Below are 20942 nucleotides of genomic sequence, written 5' to 3'. Positions count from 1 at the left end.
CAACCCCTGCTAGCACAAATTAGGTGAGTACAACTAGGTGAATACAGCTGAGGGGCGGGACCAAACAGCTGAAGCTCAATTCCCTACGCATAACTAGGCGAGTCCATAGGAATTACCGTTTGTCCTGGCGCCATCTATGTTTTGACAGCAGTACTACTAATGTTCCCACGTTATGTGATGATCGCTATACGGGTGTTAGGGTCAGTTGCTCTTCTATATATGTTTATGGACAACGTAGGTGATTTGAGGCAATTTGCGGCCAGAGTGAAATAGTATCCACGCGGTGAGTGATGGAGGAGGATATATACTGCTGTGTACTCGACCAGCGGGTGAGAGGTAAGTTATATCGAACAATTATGGGGAATAGATGGGTTATTTTAAGCGTAGAATGTCAAGTAACCGGTAACTACACAGATGGGGTAGTGTTTTTTTAAGTCTTTATTTACTAAAGTGGAACATTACATTATGCCTTTAGCTGAACAAGTCTACTGGTGGGGGAAGTAGACGGGTTTTATGAAAGTATTTTACCTAAATATTTGTATTTGGTTAACTAGTTCAGCCGTTACCAGGGTCGAGGGTGTTCCTTTAATCTAATCTAAAAATTCTAGCCGGACAAAGTGATTAAATAAATTGAATAGAACGAAGTGGTTTGCCAGGGTGCTTAACATTTAGTTTAGTTCACTTACTATGCAGCCCATGCTTAAAGAATGCAAGTTTATCATATTGAATTTACCGTAGTTTTACTGCATTTAATATACCGTTTTTACCCTATTTATGTCGGGTAAAGGCCGGTCGTGGAAAGTTCCTAATATAGCAAGTTTTAAAGGAAAAGTTTGAGTAAACTTTAACGCTTAAGTTAGTGACCAATTAGCTTAGTCTATTGTGAGGAAAGTTACTAGAATCTAACATTGCAAGTGCCATTTCTTTACTCTTTTTGAGAAACATGACTAGATACATGAATCGCATAGTTTTATTACTAAATGTTCATGGATTAGGTTGCATAGTTGAGGAAATGGTGATAAGGTTTGTGATTTTGTGTACCTTGACTTCAGCAGAGATTTTGATAGTGACGCAAAATTGATAGGGGCTCGGATCATTGGAAATGCTGACTGAAGTTGATTAGGTCATGGCTATACCAAAGGAAATTAGTATAAATGGGGTTAAGTTGGGAGAAGTGTTGTAAGTAGTGCCTAAAAGCTCTCCTTGGACCTCGGGTATTCGCAAAATTATGGTTTAGACTGCAATAGTTGCAGAATTGGCAAATAAAAAATATCGATGCCCTATAGTTTTTGAAATGGTTAAGACTACCAGATGCAGTTTAATGCTGACAAATGTAAGGTTTGGGGGCTAGGTAAAGATGATGGATGTTGTAGATTGTTAAGAGTATTAAATTTTTTGCAGGTGGTAAATTGTCCCCGAGCTGGCACTGCTCTCCAGCCTGGGATGTTGATTGGTTAGTCTTCAACTGCCTCCCAACATGGTAGTGAGGTCCTGAGCTGACATGCAGTGAGGAACGTGGAAAGCTTCCTGAATTGGCACATGGTATGCCTCCCTTTCAAACCAGCAGCTGGCACATGTTCCAGCTAACATCAGAATAGTGGATGAAGCCCACACTAAAATGTAAGTGGTACAGTAAATGGACACCCCCCCCCCTCCCCCCTCTTGACACTGAACAGTTGGGAGGAAGGGGGGGGGGGGTTTGTGTTGAAATTGTGAAAATTGTAATGTGGGGCATTAGATCTTAAACAGCATAGTTGAGGGTGTTTTATTAATAAAATATAAATCTTTAGTTAACATTAAATGTTTGTTAAATAAGCTTTAATATATAAATGTATAATGCTTAAGGGTAATCATGAGTCAAATACAATGGCAGGAAAATTTTTGTTCTAAGTGATGGTATTTTTCCCTTGAAAGTAAAAAAAATATTAAATGTTTACTTTAGCTTGGTTTTAAATCTATATAGTTTTCCAGAATGTGGTTTGGAAAGTCCAGAAGTCCCTCTGTCAGTTGGAAGAGTTAATTACAGAATCAGGCGAGTTGTAGTAAAGGTTAATCTGAATAGATTTGCATAAAAGTAAAAACTTAAACAATATAGCATTGGCTAAAGATAAATGTAAATTGCCATTGAAGTGCAGTTGTGGATAGTTTCTCAAATGACATTTACTGAAACTTGGCAAATTGATGCCATATTTATATTGCTAAATTAGATCTTTCCTACATATTCTAGTAGCAGTAGTAAAGGCAAATTCCTTAAAGAAATTTCTTCTATCTTAATTTGTAAAATACTGAATGCTAATTTGAAAAGTAAAGCAAGATTGGCTTTAAATCTGAAATTAATTTGTTGAAATATTTTTCAGGTGAAAGTGATTACGATGCATGGACTGGCTTGGAGTGAGTCTCCTTTACTCTGCAAAAGTGGGTGAGTTTGAATTTGATGTTTTAGCTATATCAATGACCTAATCTTTATTCTCTTATCTAGTCCATTTATAGGTGTGTAACCATGTCCTACTGTTACAACCCACAGGGATTGATGCAGTTTGTACTGATCCTACCCCATTTCATAAAAGGGGACCAGGCAGTCCTGCAGATTTTCCTGGCTTGGCTTTTTCAGAGCTTTGCTCTACTACCCATCTAATGGATGGACTAGATTTGCATAGGTTTAGGGACCTTTAACAATGGTTACATTGTTAAGTCTCACAGGGCTTGTTTGCTGAATGGGTGGATGCATCTAAAACTTTAGTGCCTGGCATGCATTGTACAGTGCTTTCTGTAAAGCATATGTACAATGTGTTGATGGCACTAAAGTGGTGGATGTAATGCACCCATTCAGGGAACAAGCTCTGCACTGAAACCAGAGGAAGGGATAGGCCTGCTGAGCCTATCTTAAAAGATAGGATGTTAGGATTTTATGGGCTTGTTATTAGGCATTGGTGATAATAAAAGTAGTGTCCCTGTTTAATGTTTATTTTTCTTTTACAGGTGATTGTCTCTGGAGTTGTCTTGGCCTTTTGGATCTTCTGTTCATCTAGGAGCATCTGTACCACAACCTGAAACAATAATAAATATTAGATGTATTATAAATGCTATATATGAAACTTATTAAATAAAAATTTTAATGAAACTACTTTATATACCTTATCCTGAAATTATGCTGGAAATTGTTTACTACTATTGATGCAATGTTTAAACATCTGAAATTTTTTTACTTTGAAAATAAATACTTGGTAAAATTTACACCTATTTGTAACTTTTACATCTTTTCAATGCACCTATGTAACAAGTGGACTACCTATTCAATTTACATAAACTAACAAATATTGCAAATTAGTCTGAAATATTAAAGTGGAAGAAACTTTAGTCAATATTTTAGCTTTAAGTTTACTTTCAAATATGAAAACTATGCAACACCTAAGCTTTGTACAAATTATGATTAAATTAACTAAAGATCATTGTTAAATTTACAAAACATTAGAACTGAAGCATCTATACAACATGGTTTTCACAGTCTTTGGTAACTTAAATTTAATCAAAGCTCTTAAGTGATTTGTCTGCCAAACTTCAGATATTCTGAAATATTTTACCTAATTAAAACCATCATTGTTTAAAAGGGCAAAACAGATTACTGTCAATTAGTTTGACCTAACATCTGCAAGGTCCTGAAGGAATGGAATTTTTTTTGTAAAACTGTTTGCTAAAAACAAACCCTGCCTAATGAACCTGCTCTTTTTTTTAAAATGCTAATTGCAACATTACCAAAGGCCATTGTTTTAATAGCCAAAGTACCAAATGAAAGACCAAGAAGCAACAAACAGGTACATGGTAGAAAGGACAAAAGAATGGTTGAGGACCCTTTCATTTGTTAAAGAAATGACTGGGGAAAAATGCTGTCATACCACAAGAGGTCTTAACCCTTGTCATATACATCACTGACATTAATCTAAATATTACCAACCACAAAAATTGCTGATATGTTATTTATTTTTTTTATAATATAATATTGAGGCCTTAATGCAGATCTCTAACTCTACAAATAGTAACAAGACTGGCAATTTCTTAATATGAAACAGAAAAAAATCCAAGAACTTGCACGTGAGCCAGAACAATCCATATCACAACTACCACATTAAAATGAAACAACAATGAAGGTAAGGTAATTACCAAAAGAAGGCACCAAACCGGGAAGGCCATGTAGCACCATCAGTGCGAAATAATCAGAGGGCGCTAAATATCACCAAGAATGCCAATACGAGAACAAAAACGCATAAGGCGAACGATATCAAAAGTATCCGATTCACCTAGAATTCTATCGAGGGACAAGTGACTGCGAGGGACGGTCGGAAAGCAAGACACATGCTCGTCCTGGAAGTCAGGACATTCAACAAGGATATGCACAACTGTAAGAGGGACAACGCAATTCGGACAATAAGGACCTGGGCGGCGCTCCATTAAGTGACCGTGGGTTAAGCGGGAATGATCAACCCACAGCCGTGCCAAAGCAGTGTCCCACTGCCAGTTACGGTGGTAGGAGGAAGGCCACGGGGACACACTAAGTTTGAGTGTACGCAGCTTGTTACCAACCACAGAGGGCCAACGGGGAAGAATGAATAACAGGATAAAAGTCGGAATAAGGAATACCTTTACGGGAGATGGGACAAGAACGGATAGCTTCCTTAGCGGCAGCATCCGCACGCTCATTGAAACACCAATATGGCTGGGAACCCAGCAAAACTCTACTGATTTAAATTTACTAGAAATAAGAAACAGCCAATGTTGAATCTCAATGACCACCGGATGGACAGGATTAAAGGACCCTAGAGCCATGAGGGCACTACGAGAATCAACTACAACCACAAAGGAGGAATGAGAATGAAAAAGCAAGAGAAAAAGAGCATAGAGAATAGCATAAAGTTCTGCCGTAAAGACGCTAGCCTCCGAAGGGAGGCGACACATGTAAGTACAGTGGTACCTCGGAATGCGATTGTCCCTGTATGCGAGATTTTCGGAAGGCGAGGTGTATTTACTCCAAAAATTTGTCTCAGAAGGCGAGGGTTACTTCGGGAGGCGAGTTTGGACGCGAGTTTGTTGATACGCGTACAGCCGACCTAGCGCGTTCGTCGCCCCTCCGCCCCGCCGCCCCTCAGTTTATTATTGTCTGGCGCTCAGTGACTACCCCCACATCAATTCTTCTCGCGGATTTTCAGTGTTTTGTTGGATTTTTGGTGATTTGTCTATACAATTTGTTATTATATATCTCACCATGGGTCCCAAGAAAGCCAGTGGTAAGGATAAAGGCCAGAAAGCTCCTGTGAGGATGACAATAGAGGAGAAACAAGAGATCATTCGGAAGCATGAGAACGGTACACGTGTTGTTGAACTTTGTAGGCAGTACAACAAAGCCACATCAACAATATGCACTATACTTAAGAAGAAAAATAAGATTATGGGTGCTAAAGTGGCAAAAGGAGTAAGAACATTAACGGCACAAATACTTGAAGAAGTGGAAAAGTTGTTATTAATTTGGATACACGACAAGGAGTTGAGGGGTGATAGTGTTTCGGAGGCCATTATTTGTGAGAAAGCCAGGGTGTTGCACGAAGACCTTCTAAAGAATACCCCTGCAACGAGTGATGCAGATAAGAAAGAGTTTAAGGCAAGCAGGGGCTGGTTTGAAAAATTTAGAAAGAGAAGTGGTATCCATAGTGTTACAAGGCATGGGGTTATGTGATGTGATTATGGAAGGGGACTCCCCTTCCAAACAGTAACTCCTCTCCTCCTCCCCCCTCCTCACCATCTTCCATACGCCTACAGCACTCGACAGTAAGGTAAGTAATAACTGGAACACAGTTTTGTAGGTTTATTTAGATGAATTAGGTATAAAAATTTAGTTTGATGTGGGGTTTTTGGGGTAGTCAGGAACGGATTAATTCATTTCCCTTTATTTCTTATGGGGAAATTAACTTCGGAATGCGAGTTTTCGGAAGGCGAGGCGTCTCCAGGAACAGATTAAACTCTTATTCTGAGGTATGCCTGTACGGTCAGGAAAAACAACAGAGTAGCCCACACCATCCGCAGACTTAGACCCATCAGGAAAGATGGAAATAGAGTGGGAGTGCGAAGAAAAGTGCTCAAGGAAGAGGCTTTTCAGAATTGTAGGAGGGGTAAAGGCTTTAGTAATATGGACCCATGGTGAGATATATAATAACAAATTGTATAGACAAATCACCAAAAATCCAAGAAAACACTGAAAATCCGCGAGAAGAATTGATGTGGGGGTAGTCACTGAGCGCGAGACAATAATAAACTGAGGGGCGGCGGGGCGGAGGGGCGACGAACGCGCTAGGTCGGCTGTACGCGTATCAACAAACTCGCGTCCAAACTCGCCTCCCGAAGTAACCATCGCCTTCCGAGACAAATTTTTGGAGTAAATACACCTCGCCTTCCGAAAATCTCGCATACAGGGACAATCGCATTCCGAGGTACCACTGTACACAGTTGAGAGGCGGGACCAAAACGTGATTTTCTGTGTGTGCCTGAAGTTGGGGCATACGGTCTTGCTTCACCCTTCACTTTACCCTTCACCGGCGTACTTCACGGGTTTTATTTAATACTTGGACTGGCTTCAGTAGGGCCTCCAGACTTTCTGTGGCTTCACAAGTGTCACGTGAATCCCCTGCATAGCAGTGGAACTGCCTTTTCCCTTCACCTTCAATGCCTCTGCACGAAGTATACATCTACACCAGCCCAGAAGAGTCATCGGTCCTGCCACCTCTCCATACCCCCCAGGGCCTGGCACGGCCTGGTACGACTCAGAGGCAAGCCGGGCGCCACTGCTAACTGGCAGTTTGTCCCCACAAACAAGCAGTTAGCCGCCTTCAACTGACAGTGGTACAGCTCAACACAAAGGCACCGCCAGCCACAACGAGCAGTTTGCTAGTTGACCAGATGTCCACCTCGTGTTGACACTGGATGAGTCATCACCGCCGGACTATATAAAGAGCGCTGCCTCCCTGGAGAGGCAATCTCTCCCTTAGTGCTCTAGGATCACCTTCGTGTCTCTAACCCGTCGTCCGCTTCCAGCCAACGTCGTGTGACTGATGCCATGGTGGTATGGTAGCTGTCTTCAGAACACCAGTATATCTTCATACTTTTATTCATTGCTTATAGTTTATTTTTTGCATTTAAGGTCATACTAACTTGTTCACCTTTGCATTACATGATAGTCAAGTATTGTCATGTGTTATTTTTGTTCATTACTATTTCAGTAAATTGTTTAATTATTTATTTGATAATTTTCATTTGTTTCCACCTGCAACTTACACACTGCAAGGCCAATAGCAGCATTTCTTTCATTTATGTGAGGGAGAGCCATACCATCTTGGTTCAGTATAGCTGTGATACCATAACCCGTCACACAAGATATCCAGTTGTAAGACTTTTACCATCAGTGGTGGTAGAGTATGCAACTGGCAATGCCTTTGTTACAGGTTCGCTTCATCTCACAGCCCCAGTGGATTTTCTCACACATTTGAATACATGAAACAACTTTATTTGATACATTCCAAACCAAAGTACTGTACAGTACAGTAATTATCAAACCATCAAATGTGTGGGATAATCATAGTGCGCTAAATATCACTAACGTCGCCAATACAAGAACAAAAACGCATACGGCGAACAATATCAAAGGTATTGAATTTACCAAGAATTTTATCGAGGGACAATTGACAGTGAGGGATGGTCGGGAAGCAAGACACGTAAGTCCTGGAAGTCAGGACATGTAGAGACAACGGTTTGGACAATAAGAAGCAGGGCAGCGCTCCATTAAGTGCCCGTGAGTTAAACGTGTATGACCAATATACAACCTCGCCAGAGCCGTTTCCCACCACCGGTTACGGTGGTAGGAGGAAGGCCACGGGAACACACTACTCTTAAGAGCACGCAATTTGTTACCAGTAACAGAAGACCAACAACCCTGACAACGGGCAAGAATGGGGAAATGAATAACTGGGTAAAAGTCATAATAAGGAATACCTTTACGGGAGATGGGACAGGTGCGGATAGCTTCCTTAGCGGCAGTGTCCGCACGCTCATTTAAGAACACACCAATATGGGTGGGAATCCAGCGAAATTCCACTGTCTTAAATCTACTGGAGATATGAAACAGCCAATGTTGAATTTCAACTACCAAAGGATGGACTGGATTAAAGGATTCTAGAGCCATGAGGGCACTGCAAGTATCAACTACAAACACAGAGGAGGATTGACAGCGAGAAAAGAGTTGATGAAGAGCATAGAGAATAGCATAAATTTCTGCCATGAAGATGCTAGTCTCCGGAGGCAGGAGACACAAAGGTGCAGTCAGGAAAAACAACAGAGTAGCCTACACCGTCTGCAGACTTAAGACCCATTGGTGAAGACGGAAATAGAGTGGAAGTGTGAAGAAAAGTGTTCAAGGAAAAGGTAATTTAGAACTGTAGGAGGGGTAAAAGTTTTAGTCATGTGGGTCAAGGCTTACAGAATTTAGGAACGGGGACCCCTCCATAGGGGCAAAGACGGAATGACACGAGGGGAAATATTGGTAACACAAACTGAAAGAGCATTTTGTAAGAGAGACAACCGTACAGAAAGAGATAGGTGGTGAAGGGAACAGGAACCACAGGATGGGTAAAGGTCAAGGCATGACATAAGCAAGAGTGAGGGTGCTGTAAGGACCGTGCAAGGTGGAGAAGACAGTAGCGATCATGGCGATCCTGTAGAAACAGGACGCCAGTTTCAACATACAGGCTTAGGGTAGGTGTCGAAGGAAAGGTACCAGAGCTGAGCCGTAACCCAGTATGATGCAGTGTGTCCAGATGGTGAAGGGTAGAAGGAGAAGCAGACGAGTAAACAGGGCCATAATCGAGTTTAGACAGAACGAGAGAGGAATGTAAAGAGAGGAGCAGTGTCGATTAGCTCCCCAAGAAGTATGGGACATGACCTAAAGTTAGTTAAGGGCCTTAGAGCATTCAACTCGGACATAAAAAATATGGGGCGACAAAGACAAACAAGTGTCAAAGATTAGCCCTAAAAGCTTTAGCAGATTCTTTGTACAAAAGGGGATGACCCCTGTTACCTAACAGTAAATAGGTATCTGGGAGTTAGCTGTTACAGGCTGCTTCCTAGGGGGGTGCATGTGTGGGAGAAAAAAATATTTAGTAGTTAACCACTGAACTGCTCTGTCTCCAAATAACACCCTGGTGCACAAGAAATAAATTCTTTCCAAAAATTTTTTTTCTCTTCTTATATTGTTAAAATGCAGTCTGATCACGGGGAAACTAAACAAAAAATATTGTATGTGACTTACTTTAGCTGCGATGGAGCTGGGAAGTTGAGTAAATTATGGGCGCTGAGCGTTGGAGCGATGGGGGTCTGTCGGCCCTGCCACCCCGTGCCACGGCAGTTGCTGCGAATAAAATGTTGCGCAATTATTTTGAAGTTTCTCATTCATTTCTTCCTTTTTTTTGCTGTAATATTATTTAAAAGTGTGTAATTTGTGGAATTTATATAATTCAAAGTATAGAACATCGCTATGCTCAAAATCATGGGCCTCATATATGCGACATATTCTACAATCAAACAGTGTTTTTGCTGTTGTTACACTATATACACACACATTGTATATACCCATCTACGTATGTATTCACCATAACGATCCACTATGTTGGTATGGTGAGCCCAAAAAATATGAGTGAGCTGCCACACCCTGCCAGTCCTCCCTCCCTCCTCCAACACATTACTCGCCAACATTCCTCCTCCCAAAATACTGTTATTGTGTTTATTACACTATTTACACACGTTATGTATAAGTATGTACATGTTTTATTCATGTACATACGTACATACTTGCCATCTCCTCACCTCTCTCTCTTGCCTACTTAATGCTCTTGCTTCCCTCATCTCATCACAATCAACTTTATAATGGTCCAGGACGGATCGAAATGTCGTCGTCTATTCAATTTCCAGTGTGTGGTTTGGTCAACAATGAAATCTTCATGCAAGATCTTATAAAGAAAACCCCTAGAACGAGTTTTGCAGATACGAAAGAGTTTAAGGTGAGTAGGGGATGGTTTGAGAAATTTTGAAAAAATATGTGGTATTCATAGTGTTGTGAGGCATGGTGAGGGTGCCAGCTCAGACAAAGTAGGGGCTGAAAGATTTGTTCGTGATTTTAAAGATTTTGTAGATACTGTACTGTATTGATGGATATATTCCACAACAAGTGTTTAATTGTGAGGAGACATGGCTATTCTGGAAAAAATTGCCGAAGAGGACATACATTACCCAAGAGGAGACGTCACTGCCCGGACACAAGCTAACTTGGGCTAACTTGTGTCAGGATAGGCTAACTCTTATGCTGTGTGGCGATTTGAAAATTAAACCCTTGCTCGTGTATCATTCTGAAAATCCAAGAGTTTTAAAAAATATATAACGTGCAGAAAAACTGTGATGTAGAGTGGTTTGCCCTGCCATCAAAAAATATCTGCAAGAGAAAAGTTTGACACTAAAGGGCCTGCTTCTCGACAATGCTCTTGCTCATCCTCCAGACTTGGAGGATGCATTGTTGGGGCCACTTTTTTTTTTAGGGATATTCCTGCATGGGCCCTAAGTTTCTGGCTAATGAACCAATGACATGAAGGAGGAGTTTTCAACCTACCTTGTGTTAGGTGTGCAGAGATCAATAGGCTGAACATAATGTCAGGAGCAAAGGGGGGCGTTTGCCTCTTCAAACACAATTGTGACCATCTTCATCTTTTCGAACTATCCTAAATGCTCTCTTCACCTGTCTGACCAAATTGGGTGTCCAGACCACCTTTGAATCTGAAATTGTAAAATTAATAGTGATTTCAGAATATTCAGTCCATTTATACTAACAAAATTATATACAGTATACTGTAATTGAAATTTTACAGAATGATAAAGGCAATTTAGTAACTTAACATCGCCATGTGTTAAAATGCACATGGGGGAAATACATGAAAATAGGTTAATATTGTTTGTAAGGTTGATGGGAAATGTTTATTACTTTTATGATTTAAAAGATGTATAGCCCTGATACTCCATCCTGGGTGCATTCCACCAGGTAATGACCACAGCAAAAGTTTTCCACGAAGCTCTATTGTCACACAAACTTTTCACATTTTCAAACTTGATTCATCTTTTCCCACCCCCTCGTTCCAGGGGTTTTCTTTAAAAGGTCTTCATGCAAATGCCTTCTCACAAATGATGGCCTCTGAAATGCTATCACCTGCTAACTCTTTGTTGTGTATCCAAATTAATAAAAACTTTTTAACATCCTCAAGTGTTTGTGTTCTTTGTTTCGGGATTGTTGATATGCCTTTTGCCACTTTAATGCTCATAATGTCCTTTTTCTTAGCAAGTACAGTGCATATTGTTGACATAGATTTGTTGTACTGCCTAGCTAGTTCAACAACCTGTGCACCATTTTGATGTTTATGAATGCTCTCTTGTTTTTCCTCTATGGTCATTCTCACATGTGTTTTCTTGGCTTGAACCTTACCACTGGCTTTCTTGGGACTCATGGCAAGATATAGCATAACAAATTTTATGTTCAAATAGCCAAAAATCCCAAAACAAATGTAATGCTTTACAAAGAATTCAGGCGCGATACTTACTAGGCAGGAGACACTGGTAAACTGAGGCGCGATCACCATGCCACCACGCGCTAGGTCAGCCTATACGTATATCAACAAACTCCTTTCCCGAGGCAAAGTTTGTAACCCGATTCAAATTTTTCGAAGAAATTAGGCTCGTAACCCGAAAAGTTCATAAATATTCATTCGTAAGCCGAGGTGTCACTATATATAACTAAAAAATTAAACTCGGGATTACTTTCAACCCCCACCCCTTTTGCTCTGCTCCATCGCCACCTACCTTCACCCCCCTCTATGATGTACTCTTCCATAGACACCTACCTTTGCCCCCCTCCTCCCCTCTACTCCTCCATCATCACCTACCTTCACACCCCCTCCCTTCTCCTCCTCCATCGTCACCTTCCTTTCACCCTCCTCTATGATGTACTCTTCCATAGACACCTACGTTCACTGCATATAATGCTCCCCTCTACTCCTCCATCGTCACCTACTTTCACCCCCCCCCTCCGCTCTACTCCTCCAGGGTCGCAGACAATTTCACGAGCGTGAGAACTATGAGTTCTCTAACCACTCTCACACTCCTACTCTCTCACCAGTGAGGGGGAGGGAAGGAGGGAGGAAATGAAGGAAGAAAGGTGGGGGAGAGAGAATAGGCAGGGGGGAGGAGGGCCTAGATACATTTCTTCCATATAGATAGGTAGACTGAGGGAGAGCTGCTTGCCAAGAGCCCTATCAGACAGGCTTCCTATACCTCAACCCTCCCTAATATGCCACATCCTGGTCAGGACAACTTGCTCGATTGTTATTCTTGGTGTGACTCGAGAACTGACCTCGAGGCGGGGCATGGGCATGGATTATCTCCCTGGGGCACGCACCTCCCTGCCCCAGCTCTCTCTCTCTCTCACATAATCTATCAAGGGTCTAACATGAGGTCATTGTGCCTACCAGAAGTGTATATGTCCAAGGCTGGCCACCTGTCTGGACCATTCAAATGTATAAACACGTAATTAGTCTATTAAAATTATATATAATGCTACAATTATAAATTAATTTGTTCATGGTCATTCGTTTATCAGTATTTTAATATGAGGTATATATACGCATGTATGTATACGTTGACGTACACATATATGATTATGTGTATGGAATGATTATGATTATGTGTAATCATATATGATTATATCTAATGGAATGCATTAGTAAGTGATGTGGTGGAGGCTGACTCCATACACAGGTTCAAGTGTAGATATGATAGAGCCCAATAGGCTCAGAAACCTGTACACCTGTTGATTGACGGTTGAGAGGTGGAACTAAAGAGCCAGAGCTCAACCCCAGCAAGCACAATTAGGCGAGTATATGAACGAATGCACATGTACACTTTCAAATGAATTAAGATACCTTGAGATACACAATGACTTAGTTTAAATAGTTTAAACACATTATGGTACTGATTTTGACATGCTGATGTCTGGAAGGGAGAGGGGGTGTGGGGGGTTATTGTCTGAGGTGGAGGACCAGAGGAGGGGGTCAGTAGAAGGATGGTGGCTGGAGGGATGCCATTGTTCTAATGGTTATGAAAACAATTATTGATGGCAGGAATTCAGTGGGTGTGTACTTCACCCGCACCATCACCATACTGTGCCCTGCTACAACCCCCCCCCCCCCCACTCCACCCATGCTGTGCGGGGCGTATTACACATTATGGGATAACCGACTGTCTGTCCATTCCTGTCTGCTCGTTATGCTGCCCTTCCTTTTGAAAATTGTCTGCTTTATCGACTTCCTTCAAGACCACACGTTAGCCTCTTATCACGCCCTCTTACCACTCTCAGGGAGCCGGCTCTTCTATACAATAGTTACCACTCAGTCCCCAAGGTGAAAGAGTGTCCGGGCATATGACTTGTTACGTGTACTTATTTGCGATTCGTTTGGGCTGTCACGTGTGGTGATTAGTGTTGGGTAAGGCTAGGCCAGGTCAGGTCAGACTAGGCTAGGTAAGGCTAGGCCAGGTCAGGTCTGGTCAGGTCTGGTCTGGTCAGGTCTGGCTAGGCCAGGTCAGGTCTGGTCAGGTCTGGCTAGGCCAGGTCTGGTCTGGTCAGGTCTGGCTAGGCCAGGTCAGGCCAGGCCAGGCTAGGCAGGGTGAGAGAAGTAAAGCGGCAGGTACTTACGTTTCCGAGAAAGTAGCGGCGGTAGTATATTGTTGATTTAGATTCGACGACATCCTGAAGCTAGTAGGTGGCGGCCTCATCGCTCTCGAACTTCTTGTTGTTGTAGGGGATACGAGGCACACCCAATATCCCCCTTACATTGATCACATCGCACACTAATATTTTTACTATTTCCGACACCAGATTTCTCTGTTTCGTATATGTATAATTGTTCAATATTAAAACCACAATAGAATGCTCTAAGTACTTTCGTATATTAATACATCTTCTGAAGGAATGGTTCGCTCTGAAGATGTATTAATATAAGAAAGTACTAAAGGAAATTCCTGTTTCAATTCTTCCTCCGTGGTCTGACACTCTTATTATATATTGTATATACTGAATTATATATACTATGCTTATATAATATATACTGAAATATTGTTACATTTAACGTATGAAACAAAGTATATATCTATTTTTAATAAAATATAAAACATTAATATTTATCAACGTATCTCTGTGAATTACATAATTTATCAGTATTGTACAGCCTGTGATCTCCACCTGGCTGGCCACTGATACCTAAGTAGCTTTCATGTGTCCGGACACCGGCGATAGGATTGTATTATTTAACTTTAAAGAGAGAGATATTTCTTGAAATGTTGTCACATTAACGTCTACATCTTCCTTCCTTCTGACATATAGATTTTAAGGTTAATTAGCATATATGGAAATAAATTACACAATTTATAGGCTGGTGTGAAGGGCTTCACACTCTTAGAGCAAGCCATCAAGAAACTGTACAGTATCAAATGCATATATCTTCGCTTTCACTTCAGTTATATTTATGACAAGTATTTAAAGTGTAGCTTATATTTCTGCCTTTCTGTTGACATAGAAAACTTTCGTTTATTACATTATCTAGATAAAATTAGCATTGATCTTCAAAAGGTTGTAGTTGTAACTTCCATTATAAACAACATTATTATTGCAAACAGTAGGAGTTTCAAAGTCTCATTTGTATGGATACCTTCTCATATAGGTGTTGTCCAGCATGATGACACAAACAAGGCAGCTAAAACTGAATGTGATAAGCCTGAAGTTGAGTGGGATATGGGCATTCCAATCTCTTCTGTCAAAGCCGCAATATTTTAGGAAATTAGGGAAGACAGAAGAGCAGTCACTGACACACAAAAGCCAGAAAGCAAGAGTATAAAGAGCTATGACATGCTTATGTGCCTCTGTAACCTTTTCCACTACCGCCCACAAGATGATATATGGGGTGCATAATTAATGAACTAAACTAAGTAAACATGTTTAGAATCGAGAATTATATGAACGGACAGCATAAAACTTCCACTAGTGTCACAATGACAGTGTGACATTGTAATTGCCAGAATTAGGCTAGGATATCGATATGTATCGCAGGTGGCTGCAGGTAATGAATAGCCCCCAGTGATGAATATTCCAATTGTAAACTATGTGAACAAGAGCTGGGACATACTCACCAACACTATATCTGTGATTGCCCTGTTATAAGTGACTTCAGACCAAATGGTGTAAGGTACTTTGAACTCTGTAATTACTTCATACACTTAGGAATATTGGAAGATATTCTTATGCTGTACCCGGATTTTGCTAATGGAGGCTAATAGATCAGCCTTATATTTTATGTTCTCACCTGATTGTTACCTTGAGGTAGGCCCGTAAGTGATAGTCCTCTTGAACCATTAATAGTATCAATAGATGATACTGGAGATCTGTGGAGGTGCGACTGGACCCTGCGTGACGGGAGATGTATCCCTTGTTTCTTGTGATTGATTGATGAGGATTAAGCCACCCAAAAGGTAGCACGGGCATGAATAGCCCGTAAGTGGTGTTCTTGTTTAGTCACAGTTGACTTTTTTTTTATTGAGGCTGGTATTTTATCCCCTGATTCCATGTATAACTAACCATCCTGTGAGATGGGAATATTTAATGAACTTATAGCTAGTTTTTGATATACACTGTGTAATCTTTCATATAGAATAGGGTAGCAGCACATTACTGTGTATACCTAAGCTTGTTAATAATAAAAAAAAAAAGTTAGTTTCTATCGATAGGGAGAGCGATGGTTCAAAAATCCTTCTTTAAAATATGAATATCTTTCCTATCTCACTAAGATCTAATCTCTGTGATTAAAATGCAAAATTGACTTTGTCACTGCCTTTTTGATAACGTATACAATCATAAGTAAGTAAGTAATTATCAAAAGAAGGCACCAAACCAGGAAGGCTATGTAGCACCATCAAATACGCAAAATAATCAGAGGGCGCTAAATATCACCAAGGATACGAGAACAAAAACGCATAAGGCGAACGATATCAAAAGTATCCGAGTCACCAAGAATTCTATCGAGGGACAGGCGACCGCGAGGGGCGGTCGGAAAGCAAGACACACGCTCGTCCTGGAAGTCAGGACATTCAAGAAGGACATGCACGACCGTTAGAGGGACAATGCAACTAGGACAATAAGGAGCAGGGCGGCGCTCCATCAAGTGACCATGGGTTAAGCGAGTATGGCCAATACGCAACCTCGCCAGAGCTGTTTCCCACCATCCTGGACCATTCTCAAGTCGATAGTCGTCCTAGACGTTAAATAATAATTGTAATTAAGAAGCAATAAGATGCTTATCTTAACATACTAAGAAGGTTAGGTAAGGTTCGGTGTTTTCTATGAAGCTTTTCAAGGTAAACTAAAATATTCACAATAAATTAGTATGTCACATATGTACTTATTTAATAAGTCAATATTGACTGTACGAAAGTGCGAGAACGGGATGAACACTTGAGAATGGTCCAGGATGGACCGAAACGTCGTCGTCCCTTCACCTTCTAGTGTGTGGTCTGGTCAACTTCCTGTATCCGTCTCCCCAATGTATTCCTGGAGCCAGGTATAAGTCTCGAGTCTTATAGTCAGGCGGTTCCCATCTTCTTCCTACACGCCCTCTACAGCCCCAAACTCTTCAGTTCTGCCTGTTAGAGCTGTGTGTTCACCTTGAGATGTATAAATCTGTCTTATCGTAACCTCCACCTCAGACAGTAATTCAATTTTTCTTTATTATGCACCCCATACCCATCCTGTGGGCGGTGGTGTAAAGAGTTACAGATGCATATAATTGGTTCAGGAACTGAACCCTCTAGTTCGTTTAGCTAAGCAAATAACAATATTTTGACGCTAGTTACACAATTATTAATGTTATGTACTCAGGTACTCTGAGAGAGAACTCTATCAAATACGCTTCCGCTTCACATAAGGGGCATAACTGGCCGACCCCTCACAGTGTTCAAGAGAGAACTGGATAAGCACCTCCAAAGGATACCTGATCAACCAGGCTGTGACTCATACGTCAGGCTGCGAGCAGCCGCGTCCAACAGCCTGGTTGATCAGTCCAGCAACCAGGAGGCCTGGTTGACGACCGGGCCGCGGGGACGCTAAGCCCCGGAAGCACCTCAAGGTAACCTCAGGGTAAGGTATGTATACTCGTACACATACTCATACATACATGGACATACATATACATATATACATACACAATCACCCACATAAATACACACATCAATAATATTTTGTATCACAAGTGATTCAACAAGAGGCTCACAACAGTCACTATACAAGGCACTTTACATCTATGGTGAGTCACACAGTTACTAGTCTTGCTGCACATCCACCCAACTGGGCGGCAGCTTTACAGTCATGTGCTCCACACCCACCCTACTGGGCGGCAGCTTTACAGTCATGTGATCCACACCCACCCAACTGGGCGGCAGCTTTACAGTCATGTGCTCCACACCCACCCTACTGGGCGGCAGCTTTACAGTCATGTGATCCACACCCACCCAACTGGGCGGCAGCTTTACAGTCATGTGCTCCACACCCACCCAACTGGGCGGCAGCTTTACAGTCATGTGCTCCACACCCACCCAACTGGGCGGCAGCTTTACAGTCATGTGCTCCACACCCACCCAACTGGGTGGCAACTTTACAGTCATGTGCATGCATTACCTACAGTAAGCAAATTTTGGATACTTCGCTAAGATTTCGGGCAGCACATCATTATGAATGAAGTACTTACACATTTCTTGGACACTATTGATGGTGTTATCTCTTAATTCTGCTATTTTTCCCCATTCCATTATATAATGACGCATAGTATGCGAATAGTTCTGCTGACATAGTTTACATTTAGTCAAATCTACATCAGCAGATGTTACAAACTGCCAGAGGTACTTGTAGCCGAGCCTAAGCCTAGCAGTGGTAACATCTAGAAGTCTGCTAACCTTATTGGATGACCCATAGACGTGCGGTTCTTCCTGCATAATAGAATGATGATAGATGGAGCAACTGGTGTGAATTTCACTTTGCCTCAAGTCTATGAAATTTAGTTGATGTTCCCGGAATATTACTGCCCTCAGACTGCTCAAAGGCAGTCCAAATTGGTAATCAGTTCCCTCTTTATGAGCAAAAGTCTTGCCCAACTCATCCGTTCTATCATGCATTCGGAGACTAATATGGGAAGGAATCCACAGGAGACAAACTCTGACTCCATCATTGATTATTTCACAATATCTGTGTCTAGCTTCAGAGACAAGCACAGTAAGGAAGGCAACTAAGACCGTCTCGGGGCACTAAAGACCATCTACAACAACAGGATAACATAACATGACATTGCCTCTTACCACGTCAAGTCTGTCACGTGACACTAGAGCCTCTGATGTTGATGCCTCTCGTCGGTTTGCTTCTCAAGTCTTCCCACTTGGGAACCTGTACACTGAACACTGCTCCCTTCAACACTGCCAGTGTATCCTCAGGATGGATATAGGGTCCACAATTAGTCATTCTGTGTATGGGGTCCACTACCACACGTAGGATGGGGATGGGAGTCCACTACCACGCGTAGGATGGGTATGGGGGTCCACTACCACCTGTAGGATGGGTATGGGAGTCCACTACCACGCGTAGGATGGGTATGGGGGTCCACTACCACCTGTAGGATGTTAATGGGGTCCACTACCAACTGTTGGATGAGTATGGGGTCCGCTACCACCTACATCTGTGCAGTAGTGGACCCATACCCATCTTATGGGCGATTGTAGGCCCCATACCTATCCTACAGGTGGTAAGGGACCTGTTACCCATCCTGTGGATGGTAGTGGTCCCCAAACCCATCCTATGGGCGGAAGTGGGCCATACGTCCATCCTGTGGGTGGTAGTGGACCCCCATACCCATCCAACAGGTGCTAGTGAGCCCCATACCTATCCAGTGGACGGTTGTGATACCCGTTCCCATCTTGTGGGCAGTAGGCGACCCCATATCCATCCAACAGCTGGCAGTGGACCTCATACCTATCCTTCTGGGTGGCAGAGGACCTCAGTGTGACTTGTTGTGGACCCTATATCCAACATGTTTGTACTCCACACATTCCAACGTCACATCGCTTACTGTTTACGTTCCTACAACCCATTCTCTATGATTTTCAAAGCTTACACTATTGTATATAATGTTTAGCGAATGCATAATATATGTAATAATTTATGGAGTGCTTATTATAATTTACTGAGAAGCACCAAGATTTCTTAAGTGCTAACCTTTAACAGGATGCACTGTAGAATAGTGGTGTAAATAATGGGTTGAAATATTAAGTGACAGAATGGAGATTTATTATAACTTTTTTGTTAACTTTTCAGTAAAGAGTAAACTTTTTTAGTAAATTGTATTCATCTATCAATATATATAATCTTCGCTATAATCTTAATTTAGTCTTAAAGTAATCCGAAATATTAAAACGAGGAGCCATAGGTGGTAGCTATGTGTACCATCTATCTTTAAGCTCTGTCAATTTTAATACTAATAATTATTATTATTAACTTTGCCTCAAGTGAACTAGATTCTCTATTTTCTCTGAATATTTCTTCCTTCAGGATGCTCAGAGGCAGGCAGAGACGGTAATCAATTGCCTCCTTATGAGTAAATCATCTAGCTAAATTTGGAGCACTGCTCAGTCCCACAAGGTCGAATTACTGATCATTCCCAGGATGCAGGAACTGCATAAAAAATTGATCGATTTGACAATTATTTTTGTCACATTACCCATCGGCTGCTTGAGGGTAGGGTACAGAGTACATGTGCTAGTAGTCTGTAACCCAATACCCATCCTGTGGGTGTAATGGTCCTATTCCCATCCCATTGGGAGTTGTAAACTCCATTACTATCCTGTGAAGGGCATTTGTTGCCATACCCAGCTGGATTTGTTCACAACACAATCGAGAATTCTGGGTTCGAATCCCAGGCGGGATAGGAATGGTTGGGCACATTTCCTTTCAGCTACTGCGTCTGTTCACCCAACAGTGAGTAGGTACTCAGGAGTTAGTCAGGTTGTTATGGGGCTGCATCCTGGGAGTGATCAGCAATTCGTCCTGGGGAGGGAGGGGGGGGGCTCGATACAAGTCTACCGTGTATAAATACACTGGCTTCCTGTCCCCCAACAATGAATTAGAATTATTATACCATCCTGTGGGCAGTAGCGTAGTATAACCTACCAATTTATTTTCTATCATTCATAATGTACAAGCCATTTTTTTTAATTTTCAGAGAGTATATCCTATTGTATATATAATAATTTGGCACTAACTGAATTATATACATAATATTTCATAGAATAATTGTTATAATTTAGAGAATTACCAAGATTTCTCAAAACAAAACTACAAGCCTCCAATAGTATGTAGCTGATCTGCAATATTCAAATAGGATGGAAAATGGTACATAAATCTCTCACCAGAAATGGGACGGGTACCGAGAGGTGAGGAAGGGTTGGTGCCTGAAGATAGCTAACAAATGCAAATCTACCATAGGGAAACAGTGAGCAATCAGCATAGGAACTGTGAGCATTATGTTACACAAGTACTGTTCTATGGTACCCCAAGGACAGGTTGCTAAATGACAAGATGAGCCTTCCCTGGAAACAAACCGAAACCGTCTATTTTCCGCTGGTTACAACTTTTAATAAAGTTGTTACATCTTGGCTTAACGTGTTTATGATGTATTAAAACGTTACAACTTGCTATATTGGTTGTTATAACTGGTTAGGAGGGGTTAAAA

At 41.6% G+C, this 20942-nt stretch overlaps 2 long non-coding RNA genes across 6 annotated transcripts; one reads left to right on the top strand and one right to left on the bottom strand.

Moving 5' to 3' along the window:
- The first annotated feature begins 41 nt into the window (after positions 1 to 41).
- Positions 42 to 3121, top strand: LOC138356260 (uncharacterized). Of its 4 annotated transcripts, none has more exons than XR_011224335.1 (5): positions 42 to 336; positions 1402 to 1620; positions 1964 to 2032; positions 2358 to 2419; positions 2980 to 3121. It is a non-coding gene; the product is annotated as an uncharacterized lncRNA (long non-coding RNA). The 4 variants fall into 4 exon arrangements; XR_011224334.1 differs by having other exon boundaries at positions 45 to 336; positions 1972 to 2032; XR_011224333.1 differs by lacking the exon at positions 1964 to 2032 and having other exon boundaries at positions 58 to 336.
- On the bottom strand, positions 2949 to 19111 carry LOC138356259 (uncharacterized). 2 transcript variants are annotated; one of them, XR_011224332.1, is made up of 6 exons: positions 19097 to 19111; positions 18520 to 18765; positions 13820 to 14008; positions 10694 to 10857; positions 9344 to 9442; positions 2949 to 3047 (listed from the first exon to the last, which is right to left on the bottom strand). It is a non-coding gene; the product is annotated as an uncharacterized lncRNA (long non-coding RNA). The 2 variants fall into 2 exon arrangements; XR_011224331.1 differs by lacking the exon at positions 19097 to 19111 and having other exon boundaries at positions 18520 to 19011.
- Between the last annotated feature and the right edge of the window lie 1831 nt (positions 19112 to 20942).

This window comes from Procambarus clarkii, chromosome 71 (assembly GCF_040958095.1).
Source record: "Procambarus clarkii isolate CNS0578487 chromosome 71, FALCON_Pclarkii_2.0, whole genome shotgun sequence".
NCBI classification, from domain to species: domain Eukaryota; kingdom Metazoa; phylum Arthropoda; class Malacostraca; order Decapoda; family Cambaridae; genus Procambarus; species Procambarus clarkii.
Note: the sequence above shows the minus strand (reverse complement) of the source record. Positions and strands in the feature narration are given on the sequence as shown.